This window comes from Zootoca vivipara, chromosome 1 (assembly GCF_965207765.1).
Source record: "Zootoca vivipara chromosome 1, rZooViv2.hap1.1, whole genome shotgun sequence".
In the NCBI taxonomy this organism is placed as follows: Eukaryota; Metazoa; Chordata; class Lepidosauria; order Squamata; family Lacertidae; genus Zootoca; species Zootoca vivipara.
This window is the reverse complement of record NC_142582.1, coordinates 71,164,905-71,184,046: the sequence shown is the minus strand read 5'-3', so window position 1 is coordinate 71,184,046 and position 19,142 is coordinate 71,164,905.

Sequence of the window (19,142 nt, the reverse complement as noted above, 5' to 3'; positions counted from 1 at the left end):
ACAGAATTGCAACTTCATCCCTAAAACGATTGCCCATTACGGCCCAATATCTCATGAGCAGCAAAGTAAAAGACTCAACAGGGAATGGCTATGAGGTAGGGATCTTACCCCTACTAAATCCCAGGATGAAAAATAAACATTGGTAGTGAGCTTGCTTCCAAAATGTGCACTATAGTACATTACAAAACAACTTGTTATATGTGTTCATGAAATATTCCAGATGCTCATTTACGCAGCTGTTTGTCAGTCATCCATTTAATTTTGCGTTGCCACATCCTAATATGCCTTTAGCACTCTGCAACAAAGTTGCGCAGGTGTGCCGTGCCCTGTTATTGTACAAAAGTACGGGATAATGAATAACATGTTCTGCAACAATTCAGAAGGTTAGGAGATAATTTGATCATTTCTGTAACATGTAGATCTCTCCCCCCCCAACACAGTGTACACATTTAAAGAAACATAAAAGTAGTAATTCTATACACATTGTATATCCCTTTGTTCAATGAACAGAAGTGCTTTTGCTCCCGTAGATGCCCCCACCAATGAAAGAGGGTGGCAATTGCATGGATTCACCTCTGCATCCTCTTTCATCCACCAGATATTTGCGTTGGAGGAATCCTCCAGACCTGTGAATAAGGTGGTGCATGAAACTGCATTAGGGAGGGGTAGCCAATGCCAATGAAGACAGAATTAGGATTCAAGATGACCTTAACAGATTGGAGAACTGGGACAAAGCTAACAAAATGAATTTCAATAGGAACAAATGTAAGGTTCTACATTTAGGCAGAAATAACCAGCTGCACAAATAGTGTAGGAACGATTTTAGGATCGTGTTGGCAAATCACACAAAAGCATAATAAATAGTATTGCACTGGCAGGCCATGCAATACATTAATATAAAAGTACAGGTTTTTGGAAAGAGGTTGAAGGGACATAGCAGGGCAGGAGGTCATGACAGATCCAGGGATAGCTAAGTGGGACCTGTCAGATCTGGAAGAAATGGGTTTGAGCAAGAGAAGCAGGACAGAACCAGAGGGGTTATGCCCAAGTCAGAGGGAGAACAATGGAAAGGTGGCAAGGTTCTGGAAAAACACCCAGAGTCACAAGATGGAGAGGAGGGGGATGTTTAAGGAGTAGGCATGTGACAGGGAGAGGTCTGAGGAGTATGTGAGGACCAGGCACTTCCTCTATGGCGGAGTTTTAGGGTTTTGGCAGGATGTGACATACCCAGGAACACCACCTCTCTTGGAGTTGTCCAGCTGTCATTGGATGAAGGTCGTGCTGCCCATTAATCATTAACTTTGTGACAAATTCTTAATAAAAGGGAGCTCCCGCCCCATTTTGGGGTCGCCTTCCTCAATTTCATCTTGTCATCATGGTTGCGTCATTATTGCTAGTGTAGCACCCGCTGCTACAAAATAGAAGATGGGGAATGACAAGCTTAACATGAATCAACAGTGTGATGCAGCAGCAAAGAAATCTCATGTTATTCTATGCTGCATCAATAGAAGTCTCGGGTCCCAATAAAGGAAAGTAATAGTCCCACTCAATTCTGCCTTGGTCAGACCACAGGTACTGTGGAGTACTGTGGAGTACTGTGTCAAATTCTGGGCACCACAATTTAGGAAGGATATTGACAAGCTGGAATGTGTGCAGAGGAGGGCAACCAAGATGGTCAAGGGTCGGGAAACTAAGCCTTTTCAGGAATGGTTGAGAGAGTTGGTTATGTTTAGCCTGGGGAAGAGGAGACAAAGGAGACATCATAGCCATTTTGAAATATCTAAAGGGATGTCACATGGAGCCAGCTTGTTTTCTCCTGCTCCGGAAGCTAGGACCCAAACAAATGCATTCAAGTTACAAGAGAGGAGAGTCCACCTAAACATCAGGAATAACTTTCTGGCAGTAAGAGCTGTTTGACAGTGGAAGGTGTTAGACCAGGCTTCCTCAACCTCAGCCCTCCAGATGTTTTTGGCCTACAACTCCCATGATCCCTAGCTAGCAGGACCAGTGGTCAGGGATGCTAGGAATTGTAGTCTCAAAACATCTGGAGGGCCGAGGTTGAGGAAACCTGTGTTAGGCTATCCTTCCTTGGAAGTTTTTAAGCAGAGGTTGGGTGGCCATCTGTCTTTTATGATCTAACAGATTCCTGCACTGCAGGCAGTTGTACCAGATGACCCTTGGGGTCCCTTCCAACTCTACAATTCTATTATTCTATCCGTCCATTAGTGGAGGCCTCTACTAAATCAAAGATTAGTAAAAAGGACTATTTCTGTTTATAGCAGGCACCCCCAAACTGCGGCCCTCCAGATGTTTTGGCTTACAACTCCCATGATCCCTAGCTAACAGGACCAGTGGTCGGGGAAGATGGGAATTGTAGTCCAAAACATCTGGAGGGCTGAAGTTTGGGGATGCCTGGTTTATAGAATGATGCAGTTGGACACAACCCTGACCTAGCAGTAAATCTCATTGTATTCACTTGGATGTACTTCTGAGAAGACATGGATGGGCACTGTAATAGTCTGCAAGCTTTAGTTCATATACCAATTTGGTGCTTTGGAAATTGACTCAATTTGGATCAGATTGCTTTGGAAGCAGGGTTCTAGAGCAGAACCCTAATCTTGAAAACCCAAAGCATTTTGCCTTCCCATTAACTATCATGGATAAATAAAGGGCTATAACTTCCCTGCCGCATTTTGGACAAAATCTGCAGGTATAATAGCCCATTCTGAATGGACTGAGCCTTTCAAATTATAGACAGATGGATAAAGTTTGTGCTGGACACCTTTGGTGCCACCCCACCCCATGCAGTATGTCTGACTTCCGCATTATTCACTATCTGGAATAATTTTAATAAGAATAATATTTTATTTTTTATACCCCCTCCATCTGGCTGGGTTTCCCTAGCCACTCCTGTTAAGGAGAATTCACCTGTGTTCACACACACTTACACACCACGCACAGTTTGTATGGAAATGTCACAGAAGTGCTTCCAGGTAAGAAGCCTGCAAAATTTCAGAAAAATAGATACAGCGGGGTTAAACATTGATTTCTGCAGAATGAAAAAGGGAATCGTTTTGTCCCATGGTAGTTTTCTGAGCATATGTCCATTCTCCAGAAATGTGTTAGGTGAATCCCAATCTCTAAACAGGCAACGGTCACTGGCATAAGGTTACGCTAGATTTTTCCATGGCATAAGGTTTATTTGTACACATATACAGGCAGAGCATAAAATTAAAGGTTCACAGTATGAACACTCTCACAGCCCCCTGCTCCCCCATTAGTTTTCTGGCATTGCCATAGCACTGGAACCAGCAAACAGAGAATCAGGACTCTTTGAAGCTTTTCAGCTCCAGTCCCGAGACTGACTGTCTTATGGTTTTTTTCCCTAGACACACCCCTCAATGACACCACCTCCAGACAGAAGAGGGGGGCAAAGACATGCCTGCTTCAGTTCATCTTCCCAAATTGTCTCCATCTATTTCCTGGTAATTTCTGTACAACACTTTGGCCCAAGTTTACCTAACAAAACATCTATTTAACAGACCTTAGCAAAGAAACTGATTTGATCATCTCAGCAGTCCTCTTTCCCTGCAGATTCAAATATTGCAGCTAAAAAGCCACAGGACCGAAGGCGACCCCAAAAATACATTTATTCTAACCCCAGACTTATTACAGTGTTAATGACTCAAAAGGCAATTGCATTGACCAGTTTATGTCTCAGTCAGTTGTAGGACACCACCATTGGCCCCCTGCCATGCCACCACCAGCCTCCTGACCCGTTTTCCTCAGGACAAACATGCAGGATTTTAAATTGCTTACTTTCAATAAAAATGCAAAAGGGGAAATTAGAACAAATCTTTCCTGGATGTTTTCTACCCTCCCTCCTACACTTTTTTATGTGGCCGAGACCAACCAGCAATAATCAACCAGGGCCGTTTAGTTATAGTCTCGTCTTGCTGTGACTAATAGGATGATTGGTTGTATAGCTTCTTTATGGTTGTTCATTATATCACCCTTACATAAAGTAATTTAATTTCAGTGGGATAATTAGGGCATTTCTAATCTAACTGATAGTCTGAATGAAATTAGATTCTCAGAGGGAGATTTGTGTATCGGGAGACTGGTGACCTTTGGCCCCAATTTTCACACAATGTATTAAACTGACAGCCCGACTCCAAAGCTCTGCTCTACTGTATCTTTGCAACTTGTGCTGATCCTGGTGCTACTGGAAGGAACCTTAAACAAGCTCTTGGATCCCAGTAGATTCCAATTGAATAGAAGGTTGATGGTGTAAAGGAAACGTGCACATTTCAGATTAATTAATTGGACATTCCAGCAAAGGCATAATCTGAGCTAGTGTTTGCAAAGGGATACCCTCCAGAACCTATTCCTGCCCCATGGCTCTGCTCTGGAATATCTGAAGTAACAGCAAATAAAGAAAAAGTCCTTGAGCATGCGCAGAATACCCCATCCTCCACAGGCACTTAGTGTGTGAGGAGGGATATACATCGTGTCTGCTGTCCACATCCCCAAACCCATATATGTTCAGCAGAGCAGGTGAACATGTGATGTGTCCCTACACAGATCAGAAAATATTGAGTCACTTGCCTTCCTGACTATGCTAGGCTTTCGTTGGTGTTCAGCCAAAGGTCTCCTTGGAGCCACCAAGACTATGGGTGCTGATCTGGAAACGTGGCTAGAATTCCTCAAGTATTACAGGGTTTTCTTCTGGGGTGATGAGCTTCTGGTTAAGGTTGACCTTCAGGTACATACTGAAGCAGTCGGGGGTTTTGCCTTTGAGGTCTTCTATAGAGAAGAATAGGTCAACACACTCAAGTTTGGTCACCTAAATGAAAGTTTAGGTAGGTTCCAAAGCTTCTGAGATATCCAGATATGTATACTGAGCAGACAATTAATTGACTGCTCTGACTATGAGAAAGGTGAACAAGGACTTTGGTGTCTGACGTATCTTCTTCCTTTATCAGACATTTGCTGCTACTCAGGCACAGGTTAATGTGATTAGAGAGGGGAAGAACATTTTTCATGGAAGATACCTATGCAAATTTTACCTGCCCAACTTTTTCTAGGCAGCTGGAGGGAAATGTAGTAAGGGAAACTAGTGCCTTCCTGTGGCAGGGTCAAAGGAGGGTGAGCATCCCAAGGCATCACTCAAAGTGAAGAGTTTCACCCTAACCTGCCTCTATGGGCTAGTAGACTGGGGCAGTGTTCCAGGGTCTTGAATACCCTTGGAATATTTATGTTCCACCCCCACCCCCATGACTTCATCTCAGAGCAGATATCCTACAGCCTCTCTTTAATGCAAGGGCTGTGTTGAGAAGGGAGTGGAACTGTCAACTGCTCTAGGGCTCTAAGCCAGGGTTGAGTTTGTCCAGATAAGAGACAGAGGATGATTGAGACAGTCTGCACCATCTCGCCCACGAGATACATACAGTGGCTGGAGCCATAATTTCATCTCATTGCACCTTATTGAAAATTGTTGTCCTTTTGGACATGACAGGATTGTTGTTTTTGTTTAGTCGTGTCCGACTCTTCGTGATCCCATGGACCAGAGCACGCCAGGCACTCCTGTCTTCCACTGCCTCCCGCAGTTTGGTCAGACTCATGTTCGTAGCTTCGAGAACACTGTCCAACCATCTCATCCTCTGCCATCCCCTTCTCCTTGTGCCCTCCATGTTTCCCAACATCAGAGTCTTTTCCAGGGAGTCTTCTCTTCTCATGAGGTGGCCAAAGTATTGGAGTCTCAGCTCCAATTACAGGATTAATGGAGCACAAAAGACTGTTTCCAGCTGGTCCAGTCTGCTGGCCAGGTCTGGTTATATCTTCCTTCTGCCACTGCCAGATTGCTCTCAGGAACCAGGAAATAGTAGGGTGGTTCCAAAGGGGATAAGGGTGCATACCTGCCCGGCCATGTAATTTCAGTCAGTAAAATCTTATTGTTTATTGCCAATTGTCATATTTTATATGAATATTTCATATTCAAGTATTATATATGCAACTGAATTTTCATTTTTCACTAAAGGTTAACAGCCTTTCCTTGTTAATTAACAAAATGGATTGTAGGACTTCCCCTCCCATTTCCCTCTGTGTGGTTGTGTGAAAATAAATTAAGAAAATAAATTAAGGGAGGACTCCAAAAAAGGTAAATACCACTGTATATTTGTAGATCCTTTTTTCTTTTCCCAACCCAAAACAAAGTAAACTGGAATGGTCCCCCTGACCTCCAAAAAGGAGGTTCAGGGGTGTTTAGTATCACAGATATAAGTAGGCTTTCTATATTAAATTTACTTCTGCATCATCAAATTTAAGTGAGATGTTAAATTTTGATAATGGTGCATCAACACAGCCCAGAGAAAAGGAGATAAAAAATGAAGACCAACTTATTTCTGTAGTGTAGTCTCCTAGTTGCTGAGGGTGGTATTTAACTAAATAGTTGCATTAATGCAAGGATTAGCACTGGTGTAATTGGATTTACCTCCTCTCCTCCTGTACATGCTCCATATTGGCTGCAAATCTCTGAAAAGTTGGGGGAGAAGATTTAGGGGGTGCGCAAAGAGAGAAGGGGGAATAATGTTCCGTTGCACAAGTTGATGCCCGTACTCTGACAGGACATTTTGCTTAGTTTTATGTTGAATATAATGTATTCCAAGGCCAAGGTGGAAAGTCCCCCTTCTCACAGAAAGGAGCCACAGTGAGGCCCTAAGTTATGTGAAAGTTTTCATTTCACTGATGGAAAGAACCACTGACAACTCTGGAAAAGCTAAAAATTCAAATCCAGTTGAAGATGCCCTAGATTAGACTGCAGCAAACTTATATAAGGAGCTAGCTGAGAAAGGTTTGTTGGAGTCCTCTGGGTCTCTTCCCTGCATGGAACAGAGAATGATCCTTGGCACATTAAATGCTCCGCAACAAAAATTATTAGATAAAAGCAATCTTCTTTAAACCTGGCAACAACAACCAAAAAAGCTCTCTCAGAGAACTCTGCAGAGAATGCCTTTTTGTCAGTGCCATTTATGAGGCAAGTAAACCAAACGATGGCTGAGGCAGAGGCAACAACAACAAAAAAGCTGAGTTTTGAGCTTGGTAAACTAACCGTATCTAGGGGAGCCGCTCTCTGGAGAAATGTGAGAGCAGTGGAGTAGCTTATTTCAATCATTTAAACATCCTCCCTACACCTATACTCAGCCTGTATATTTGCTAATTAACTCAAATACTACAAAACACTGCAAGTCTCCCCAATGATCTCTTTCCAAACCAAACCCCTTAAATGGAATGCACCTAACAGTTGTTTTCCTGAATCCTTGGCCTACCTGGCAGCAAGTCAGTGTGCCACGTCCAAAGCTCAAAATCCAAGGGTCGAGCCACACAAGAAAAATCCAAAGTTCAGGAAACGAGGTTCAGGGTTAATCCAAGTAACAAAGTCTGAAGTCCAGCAGTCAGAGTACAGTCTAAATTCAAACCCAAAGCACAGTCCTGTGAAGATCCAGGCGCTCCCATGTCAAGGTCCCCCAACAATTGGCAGTTGAGCAGACACATCACCTCAGCTCTGTTGCTCTTTTATATTTTGCATCTTGATTGCAGCATCTGGGCTTGATGAGACATGTGACCCTCACCTGTTCTGAGTCTACTCCAGATGAGGAATCACACATCTCCTCCCAGAGCTAGTGAGCCCCACCTGGCCAGCAAGGGAGCTGGGCTGTGGGCCCTTGCCTGCCTCAGCCTCCTGGAGCACCCCTCCCACTGCTCCCTACACCTCCCACTGCTCCCTACACCTCAGAGCCCACCATGTTTGTGGAGACAGGGTCCTCTCTGGCTCTGGTGATGGGTCCTGCTGCTTTGGTACCTGTGCCCTGACCCCCATCCCCTTGTCATCCTCCATCACCCTGTGAGTACCTTCCCCATCCCCGGCTTGCTCCAGCGTGTCCCAGTCCTGACTACACCCCTCACTGCTATCCTCTTCCTCCTCCCTATTGTCCTACCAGTGCATGGCAGTTGATAATTAAATAATTTTTGTCTTGTCTCTTCATAGTCTTTCTCAGTTTCCACGAAAGGGAGCTTCAAACTACAATGGACAGTTTTATTGGCCAGTGAGGTGTAGTGGCTAAAGTGTTGGTGTCTCACCCAGGTTCAAATTGTCACAACTTCACACCAAAAAAGCTTCCTGGGGAACCTTGAGTCAGTCATATCACAACCTAAGCTATCTCACATGGTTATGAATATAACATGAAAACAGGAGAACCACATGTCACCTGGAGCTCCTTTAAAGAACATTGAAATATATATGCACCAAATAATACAAAAATAAATAATATGTCATAGTGATATTCATTGTTCTATCAAAAACACCTGCCCACAGTTTCATCATTGTTTCTTGTCGTATATCCAGGATGAGTGTGAAAAACTGTTGTCTCTTCTCTTTCTGAAACGTCTTTAGGAAAATGTTGGCATGCCGATATTTTAACTTGGCTAAATGCAATGTCTCCCTTCAAAAATTCTTCATTAGACTTGCTTTTCAGATCTTTTATCGTCTTTGTAGCTCTCAGTTTTCAAAACCCTTGTTGAACACAGGTTCTTGACATTCTAATTGCAAGCACTATCTTTTCTGTTTTGTTCATCTCTCTGCAGTATACGTAGTTGGATAGTTATTATTTCATGTATTTCAAGAGATTAGTATTGTTATGCTGCATGGAAGTCAGGTAACAAATCAAAGCAAACTTCAAACACTAGGAAAGTTACCAGCAATGTAGAGTTTGATTGCCAGCTTACAATTGTCTAATGACCCATTGGTGATGGTACATTTCACTGTTAGATTAAGAGCACAGTTCTGTGCTCTTCCAACACCTGCAAGAGTGGCACAGGACCCCACATTTAAGTACTACCAATGGTAAGTAAACAGTAAGTATAAAATTGGTGAGGGGGAACAATATTGACAGGGCAGGCTCTAGGGGCAGGCTGGGGGGTGCGGGGGGCCAGGGTGCCGGGCCGGCAGGGGGGCGCCTTGCAGCGAAGCCACGCGGAAGCCGTGCTGCACGCTGCGCCCGCCCGCCCACCAGGGCAGGGCCGCCGGAGCGATCTCCGCAGCACGGCGCCACGGCGCCCGACCTGCTTGAGACGGCCCTGAATATTGAGAGGGTACCAGGGACAATGCAGGGGGTGGGAACCTGCATACACTCAAATGTTCAGGCCCAGAAGACTGAAACTGCTGAATTAGTACTTATCCCAAAATTGACTCTATCCATTTAGGCATGAATAAAGACAATGGCTTTCTGTACCATTGCATGTGTTAATTAGCAATGCTAGGAGTATAGTTTCATCACCATTTACTGCCATTGAAATGGACACTTAGGCGATTTGTCACAGACTGTACCTTCTGCATTCCATTGTCACCTGACTCTGCAATTCAAACAACAACAACAACAACAACAACAACAACAACAACAACAACAACAACTGAAGATAGCATTTCTGATGAAATTTACTCTAGTTCATGAAACCACATGCCATAACAAATAAGTTAGGCTAGAAGATTCTTTGTTGCTTGGGGGTATGAAGGGTTCAGATACTTCACATGCTTCCAAAGATCCTAAGACATGCCAGTAAATGTTTAACATTTGCCAAGTTGCTAATATTCAATATCTTTCATTAAATGCTTACCTTCTTTATTCTTTCTTCACAACACAGTAAGATACTGAGCGTGAGAGATGAGTAGAATGACTTGCCCAAGGTTGCCCAGTGATTTTATGGTTGGATCAAAATTAGCCTGTGGATTTATCCATTCATGAAACTAGCGAGTGAATGCATCCCACTAGGAGGGTAGGAGAGCTGGGGGGGGGGGAATCACATCTGATTGCAGATAGCACATGGGTAGAAAAGTCTAAAAAAAACCTGGACATAAATTTTCATGGCCCTCTAGCAGTTATGGTGGCTCATTCACCAGAAGTAATGTATTTAGCGTTTACTCTGGAAGTGTATACTCGATTCTGACCAAACTAGGTTTCCTGGTGTATATTTTTATAAGAATTTTTAAAAGTGTAGAACAGCTGGTGGGAAAGTCTTTTGTACGGCAGTCTAGAGAACTGCAATTCTTGCCATGCCCACTTTTAAAGACTCTGGTCACATTGACTTTTACATGCCCGCTCCCCAGAGGATTAACCATGGGTCAAGAAAGGTCAGCCACTCCATGCTAATGGCTATCAAAACATCCTATAGCAATGAATTACACAAACTAATTACATATTGCTACATTCAATCCTACTATCTATCAACTGGAGGGGACTTGATTTAGCAGAATAGCATTAACTGACTTCATTACCTCATGTCAAGAAAGAGTTATGTTGTATTGGTGCAGCAATTCCCTTATGTGCTTTATAAAAGTTTATTGTCTTTTTAGAATAAAATGTCTACATATAAAAGGTGGCATGCCGGAGACATGGAGAAGTAAGACAGAGAAGTCAATATGGATGCTATTATTATTATTTTACTTCCATTGGAAAATCTGTGTCGTTTCTTTTCCTTTTGTTTTGTAATGGGTTATATCCACTTTGACCAAATGGGGACCAACCCCACTGCCTATTATCACATGGCCTCACTTCCATTTTAAGGATGCCCCTGGAAGACAATCTCCCAGAATGCCAATTTTCTCTGGGAAAGGTGAATTAAGCAGAGGCTTAGTGAACCAAGACAAAAACCATCCCTAAGCTTCTGGAATGACACCCTGCAGCTATACAAAGTGATGTCAGTGCTAAAAAATAATAATACATATGCCTTCTTCTTGTTTCGTTTCTGAGTCAGGTCACCCAATGGATTCTCCATGCCTGAAACATTGGACAAAACGCTTCAGGCACTTAGCCAACAACATCCATCAAGCAGCCATTCAGGTCAGGAACTGTGCCCAAACTGTACTCACCGAACCCTTTTTGCAACCTCAGTTTGTACTCAGTAGCCATGGCAGAACTCTGCTATGTAGCTTCTCCTCCCTGTGTTCTAGGAAAACTCTGCTTCTTTAAGAAAGACTGTTGCTCCTTGGAAATAGGTTCATCCATTCTTTACCCCCTACTTAGATTTAACCAAGTACAGTAATTGCCAGTCCATTCTGAATAGTAATACAGTGGTACCTCTACTTACGAATTTAATGCGTTCCGAACGCACATTTGTAAGTCAAAAAAAATTGTAAGTTGAATCCCATAGGAATGCATTGGGAGAAAAGATTCGTAAGTCGAAGCAACCCTATCTAAAAATTCGTAAGTAGAAAAAATCCTATCTAAACTGCATCCAAGATGGCGGGCAGAGCTCCATTCGTAAGTAGAAACATTCATAAGTAGAGTTATTCGTAAGTAGAGGTACCACTGTAGTTAATTGCTTCTTTTACTATTGTAATAATCAGAAAAAGTAAAGCCTAATTAGAATGCCCTTCATTCAAGATTTATGGCATTTAATGGCCTGGAATGTTGGGATATTCCATTCCATCTTAAGGAGCAGACGTGTGAGATTGTTACATGTCACATGTCTGTGTACGTTCCAGCACAGTCTTCTGGGAACTTCCGTTGTGTACAGCTCTTGCTTTTGAGACTCTCTCTGAGGAGACGAAGGAGAGATGACATGTTTTCTTTGTCCTGATTTATGCTTAATAAATCTGCTTGTAATTATGCTTTCACAAGCCTCGCCACGCTGCATCTGTTCATATATAGTGTGCTCAGACTTCTGAAGTCTGTGTCGCTGGCTACATCGCTCCAGAGATCAGGGGATCAACCAGCATGTCGGCTGGAATGGCTGGAATGGGGGCTAGCCAGCTGGCCTCTCGACCCCCTCTGGATGGCGACATGGAATTGGGATATCTAATCAAAATAGTGAAGAAGTTTGGCTTGGCCTTCAACACCACTGAAACTTATATCCAAGACCAAACTGAGAGACAGTGATATTTATTCCATAGCTCTGTTGGTGGGGAGAGGCAGGGGAGAAATGAATCTGATTTCATTCTGCTTTTGATTGGGTTTATCTTATTATTGCACTGTGCTATTTTCTGTGCTCCAGTTTCTCAACAGTTTACTTCTTTGTGAAAGAAGCTTTCGTTTTTCTTCATTCTCAGTGGATGATGGGTTTTGAGCTTAGCTTATCATTGCACAGTGGCCAAGACTGGTGTTTTCTTTCCAGAGATACGTTTTTTTCCAGCTCTCTGCAGCCAGTGGCATAGCTAGCTGCCTGGCCACCCGGGGTGGAAAACCCAAAGGCACCCTGCGGGGGGGGGGGGGGCGAGGTATCCATCACGCACATGCGTCGCACGTCACATGCATGCGCACACAGGAGGGATACGACGCAGCCATGACACCACAGCAGGCAGCGGCAGCGTCCAGCAGGCCTCCCCCTCCCCCTCTGGCTCTCCCTCTGCCCGTCCTTACCGCGCTCGAAACAGTTCTCCTCACAGCCAGTTTGCGCTGGCTCCGCAGGAGCTGGTCTTGCTTGCCCGCCGCCTGGCTTTCTTCAGGGCCATTGTGGAGGCAGGCGAGGGCTACGCTGCCGGCGGAGGGCGGCTCCTCTGGCAGGGAGGAGATGCCATGGAGGAGCTGGGCTCAGAAGCCGCCGGAGCTCTTTCCGCAGCGCACCCTGGCCTCGCCTCCATGTGGGCGGTGAGCGGCGCTTGCTCCATGCAGCTCCCCCACTCTCTGGGGTGCCCCCCCCCCGAGGAGCGGGTGCCTAGTAGGAAAGATAGCTCTGCTCACGGGGTTTGCCACGGCACCGCGTGGGGGATGGCTACGCCCCTGCAGCCAGGACATAGGGGCTTCTCCTCGATGGCGGCAGCCACATTGCGCGGTGGCCGTCAGAAGTGGTCCAGCCTGCTGCCCCCCGCCCAGCCTGCCACTCGGGGCGGCACGCCCCCACCCCACCCCCCATTACAACGCCACTGTCTGCAGCCTCCTTTACTGCCTGTGGCTCCTGATGTGAAGAAGTCTGGTGGAAAGTATTATCTCATTATGGGCTTTTATTAAAGTTCAGGCACCCAGGAAGGCTTCAGTGCAGACCATTGGTGAGATTATTTATAAAATGAAAAGCCCCTTGCTAAAGAGTTATCTTTTGTTGCAAGAAATGAAACTTACAGAAGTTTAAAGTAGGTGCTATAAAAACCTGCACCCCATCTGTAAGAATTTCCCCCAAAATTTCTCTCCTCTTTGATACATTTTACTTTTATTTCTTTTATTTCTTAAATAAATTTTAAATAAATTTAAATAAATCTTATTTATTAAATTTGTATACTGCCCTATACTCATAGATCTCAGAGCGGTTCACAACAAAAAATCACAATATAAAAAAACAGAAAATACATAATAAAAACAAAACCAATAATAACCCAGTAATTCTTTTTGGATTGGTGGATGAAGAACGGACAGGACAAATGTCCATCTAATTGTCTAATTCCCTCCATCTAATGAGGGGCAAGAAGATATATCCCAATCTTCTGTTCATTGAGGAGAAGTAAAAGTAAAAATAAAGGGTATTTTACATGGCAACCATATGTACACATGCCTAGGAGCAAGCTCCATTGGACACAGTGGGACTTATTTTTGAGTTAAACATGCTTAGAATCATAAAGTTCTGTACTGTATTGATTTGCAATATGCTTGTAAAAACACTTCCATCACCCAAAATGCAGGGACCTGCATATCAAACAGCAGTCATGTTTGCTTTTGCTGAAGGAGTTTACTGTACTTAGTCCCCTGATATATGCAAGTGTAGTGCTACTCTTAAAGACAACTCCAGGCTTACGTGTGTTTACACTAATACCTAATTTGCAATCCAAAAGACAAGCGAGGTGGGAAAAATTCTGTATAATCCAGCTCCGTATCTGCCATGTTTTTCCATCAGGGAGGTTTGAGGCCAACCAGGCCTCATGATAAGTTTTTTAATCTAGATAAACAGGCCTAAGATATCTGACAGCTGTTTCATGCTCTTCATCATCATCTGAAACAATCAGTACGCATTAGAGAGTACTTTTCCCTTTACAAAGGTGATAATTAGATAACAAGCTGAGATTAAAGTAATTACAGTTAGACAGCTGGCAAGGCAGCACAGTCATGTTGAAATACTGTTGATGCTTCAGCATCTGGTTCTAACAACAGCACAGGCTAAAAGATTTTACATTAATTATATCACATAATTTAATATAAACATATTTAATTACAATTGATGGGTGATAAACTGTTCAAGAATGACTTAACCCCTTACAGATGTCAAAATGATGGGAGCGGCGTGTTGTTCTTTCCACTTGAGGTGCAACGCTGGAGTCTGGGATAGAGGTTAGGAGATTCTCACCACTATAAAGCATTCGGAGGCAGCAACATAGAGAGAGAAAGATAGCTTAGGTTTTGTTCCGTAACACACTGGAAGCTTCTGCTTGCACTATAGAAGCATGTGTTCAGAACAAAGGGGGTTGCCATAATGAAAGTCTCTCTTTTTATTTATTTTCCCTTATTTTTCTGCCCTCATCTAACACTTCCTAGAATCAATATGTATTCATCAGGAAGTCCATTCCCCACATATTCCTCTCTTAATTTCTGGCAAAGGCATTTATTTTAGGCACTCATATAGGTATGCTTTTTTCCTAGAAGAATAGGTGCTGGCACTCACCATGAAGTCACGCTTTTTAACAACAACGAAAAGAGGTTGCCGGTACTGAGTGCCCCTGAAGTACCCCCAGAAAAGGGGGGGAAGCACTGTTCATAGGCAACAGGTTCCTCAAACTCAGATTCCTTCCTGTTCCTCTCAGTGTTGTCTAAAGTACCTCTTTGCCCACACCAGAGGAGGAAGTTGAACAGACAAGACTCCCACACATATAGCCATCTGAAATATTACAATCATACGTAGTTTCCCTATCTACCCATTGCATATTTCAGTCATGTGTCATAAAACTAATCAGGTGAAATATGATAAATATATACAGCTAACAATTATCTGTATTCAGAGTGAGCATTTTTGTTAAAAAAAAATTAACTTGTTTTCTTTATTTCTCTGATGTTTGGCATCATCCTAAAAATAACTGATAATATTTCCCAAAATTTAATTCATAGACTGGACTTAAATGGGCAACTGTTTTGTGAGTGTTTTTTAAAAAAAGGTTTGCAGGCACCTTAGAGTTAACATCTTCCTCTGAACATCAGGTTCATTAGTACTAACAGACATGTACTCCATCTGGGACCAATATTTTGGTAGCAAATTGTGTTGTCTAGCATAAAATGACATTGTTGTAAACATTTGTATTGCAGTTCGTTTACCGTGAATCATCAGATGGGATGTTGGTGCGTGTAGTATATTCTTCCCCCACAATTTTTCATTTACTGGCTATTGTAAAATAAAAACTTTCCTTCAGTAGCACCTTAAAGACCAACTAAGTTTATATTTTGGTATGAGCTTTCGTGTGCATGCATGTGCATGCACACGAAAGCTCATACCAAAATATAAACTTAGTTGGTCTTTAAGGTGCTACTGAAGGAAAGTTTTTATTTTGCTTCGACTCAGACCAACACGGCTACCTACCTGTAACTGGCTATTGTAAAGTCAGACTTCACTAATCTAGTGCCCTCCAGATGCTTTAGACTGCAACTATGAACAAACCAGTCACACAACCATTCTTGTAGTCCTAGAGGCATCAAGTTGGTGAAATCTGGTATAAGTAAACAGGAGACAGAAAAATCTCCTCTTTATGTTTTCTATGTCCAAAATAACCATGGGTTGCATCCAGACCTGCATTTCCAGAAGTCTAAAGGATCCTTCCACTCATGAAGGGACTGCAATCCAACAGAGATTCATGCTGGAGGAAAAGGGAGGGGCAGCCAAAACCCATTTCCCCTGTAGCCCCCAGCACCAGCTTCCACGCTGTTCTGTAAAATAGCTGAAACAACTTTTTGGAGACTCAGAAGGTTGTAGGGGAGAAGGAGAACCAGCAAAAATTGCCTGCCCCACAACCTTCCTTCAGGGTCTCAAGTACTGTGCTGAGTTCCACCCATGTTTTTTCCCCTGGATCTTATTCCATAAAATTTACTGCCAAGCAACACCAATACAACCCAAATGGCAAAGCAGCAAAATGAAATCTCTTCCCTAAAGATAAAATGAAAAATCTAGTAGGGTGGTCTAGCTATAGGGCTTGTAATAATGACTGCAACTACATTTCAGTAAGATCGCAACCCTATGCTTGCTTATTTGGGAGCAAGTCCCTTTGAACTGAATGGATCTAACTTCTGAGTTGAAATGGAGAAGAACGCCCAGTGCTAAAATGTATTACAATGGTCACAATCTCTTCCCAACTTTCCGACTCGAGAGCAGAACATTTGTTCTCCTTCTTCCACACTTAAAATAGACATCATAAAATATATGTGCTGCAGGTGGGATGTTTCATAAGAAAAGGGAATAATGGAAATTAGCATATGCTAGCCATGCCTAAAGCAATTTCTGTCCATCATTTGTTCAGATATGATATGCACCTGCTACCATCCACCCATGTGAATGTATTTGAGGTATTAAAAAAAGGAAAGAAACTGCATGAGTTCGAAGGGTAGTAGGCAGTTTTGACAGGTCTGTGGTCAAAAGGTAGGGGAATTGCTCACAGAGAGTGCTCCATTGGTAGACATGTGTACATATAGCCTGTCTTCTCTCCACTCTTTGATCCTTTGATGGACAATTCCTCCTCCCTTCACCACCCCTTCATCCCCCCTCACATAAGATCTGTGGAGTATGGTTCTCTGGTGGGAAAAGAAATCTTCCCCACTTGCTTGTGGGTGAGTCTTTAAGCCTACTTTTATACATCATAAAAAGAAAAAAGGAAGAGCGTTCCAAATATATTCCTTGCCAAGCTGATGCCCTCCACAACTTGCATCAGCCCCAATTGGACCACAACTTGCATCAGCCCCAACCAGCACAGCCAGCTTCTTTTAGTGTTGCTGCTTTTAAAAAATGAACACACATTCAGTAAAGGCCAGAGCTTTTAAATGAATGGTGTGCATTCCTCACAACATCTCAAAAAATCACAGCACATGCTCACATGAGAAGTCACTGCCACCACTTTGAAGTCTCCATGGCTTTGAAGCCAGTAATATTCATCAGGTCAGATGGACATAACCCTGTTAATTCCATGTACGGTACTTCACCTTACAAATCTAACAAATGGGGCCATGCTGGTTTGGCACATGAAAAAAGACAGATCCCGAGTTTCTCCATCAAGCAGGAGAAATTCAGGCTTCCTGGTTTTAGGGTTTGTTCTTTGTTTTTTAATTAGAGGCTCCAAATAAGGGAATAGAAGAAAAAGGTTGATTGCGCTGAAAGCAAAAAATAACACAGATTTTCTGGTTTAGTGGGCTTTCAGCACTTGCTTTAATGGACAGCATCTCTCCTATGTGCAATGAATACGCAGATCTCTCACACCTTCATCTGGCCTGGCATAGAGACTCCTGAGACATGTGAAAATTAAAAGAAATCTTCAAGCAAAGACAATGCATATTCAAAATTAGCCTTTTTAATGTTCCCCTCCAAAAAGTGAAATAGAAGGCTCGATGAGCATCCGTTGCTCCGTGTCCGTTTCTCTGGAGCAGCAGAAAGCAGCAGAAAGGTTGTTTTCTGCTGCTCCAGAGAAGCGGACACGGAGCAACGGATTCAAACTACAAGAAAGAAGATTCCACCTAAACATTAGGAAGAACTTCCTGACAGTAAGAGCTGTTCGGCAGTGGAATTTGCTACCAAGGAGTGTGGTGGAGTCTCCTTCTTTGGAGGTCTTTAAGCAGAGGCTTGACAGCCATCTGTCAGGAATGCTTTGATGGTGTTTCCTGCTTGGCAGGGGGTTGGACTGGATGGCCCTTGTGGTCTCTTCCAACTCTATGATTCTATGATTCTATGAAAGGGACAAGCTTTCAGTCAGAGAAGATCTAGGAGTCAGATAGGCAGAAAGCAATACTTAGTACCTCACTAGCCTAGGGAAACTTGAGGAGATCTTGAGGAGATTGCCAGACAGGAGGCATATCCAAGCAGTGTTGCTGATGTGATTTCTCTTTCCGGAGATCATGGAAGAAGTGAGACTTTGGACAGAGATAGAGAATTCTAGGGAGAAGAATGGTGGAAGCTGGCTTTTCTATTACATTGATATGTTGAGATTTTTCTGCAGAAAGGTCACTCATTTGTACTAATTGTATAAAAGCATCTTGAAAGTCTGCAAGTTAGATGAGTTTCTTTCCTTGTAAAAATTGCATTTGCTGGAAATTGCAGGAGTTTAGCTTGCTCCACGGGATTTTTCTGCAATGGGGGGTTGCTCAAACCTCACTCCATTCTGCATCACAAGGTTCACCTTTGCTTTAGGGTCTCAAGAAAGCCCATACCACCAACACAGCTACCACAAGCAGCTCCTGTCTGCCTCAGCTTTGCTACCACCACTGTCCATCCCCATTCAATGAGTACAGCACTGACACTGCCGAGAGAATGCCACCGTCTCCTCTCTCCATCCTAACCACCATTTGTGGGAATGATGTGGTGGTTTCCTCCTCAAAGGAAAAGCAGATGCTCCACTGGGCACCCTCAGATCCTCAGTGTTATGTACTGAGCTGAATCATAGAACAATAGGATCCAGAATCAGCAGTCTGATTGGTCCGCAGGAGCCACCCAATCCAACTCCAGGTGGAAGTGAATCCGCAACCTGATTGGCCCACAGGTGTAGCCAATCACGCAAAGCCCATTGTGTAAAGTATATAAGCAGATGGTTTTGGGAAAAGGGCATTCTTCTTTTCTTCTCCTTGATGACTACGAGCTGAATAAAGAGCATGAAATTCACTCTCGACTCCGAGTATATTTCACTCAGGGATCTCTAGTTGGACCTCAGCTGAAAGCCTGTTCTGTTCCTTCACTGAACGCCACATGCAGCCTGTGAGCCCTTGGATGCTTGGCTAGTCGCACAAAAACCTGATGACCCTGTATTATTAGAAAGGGAAGAAATCCTTTGATGCAGAGTGATATCACACAACCTATATGTGTTTAAAAGCTACTTTAAGAACCACCTGAAATTCCAGTCTAGATAATGAACTCATTTAATATGCAGCTAAAATGGAAGGGGAGAGGGAGAGTGATGAGCTACAAACCGGCTGAACAAAATTAGCCAA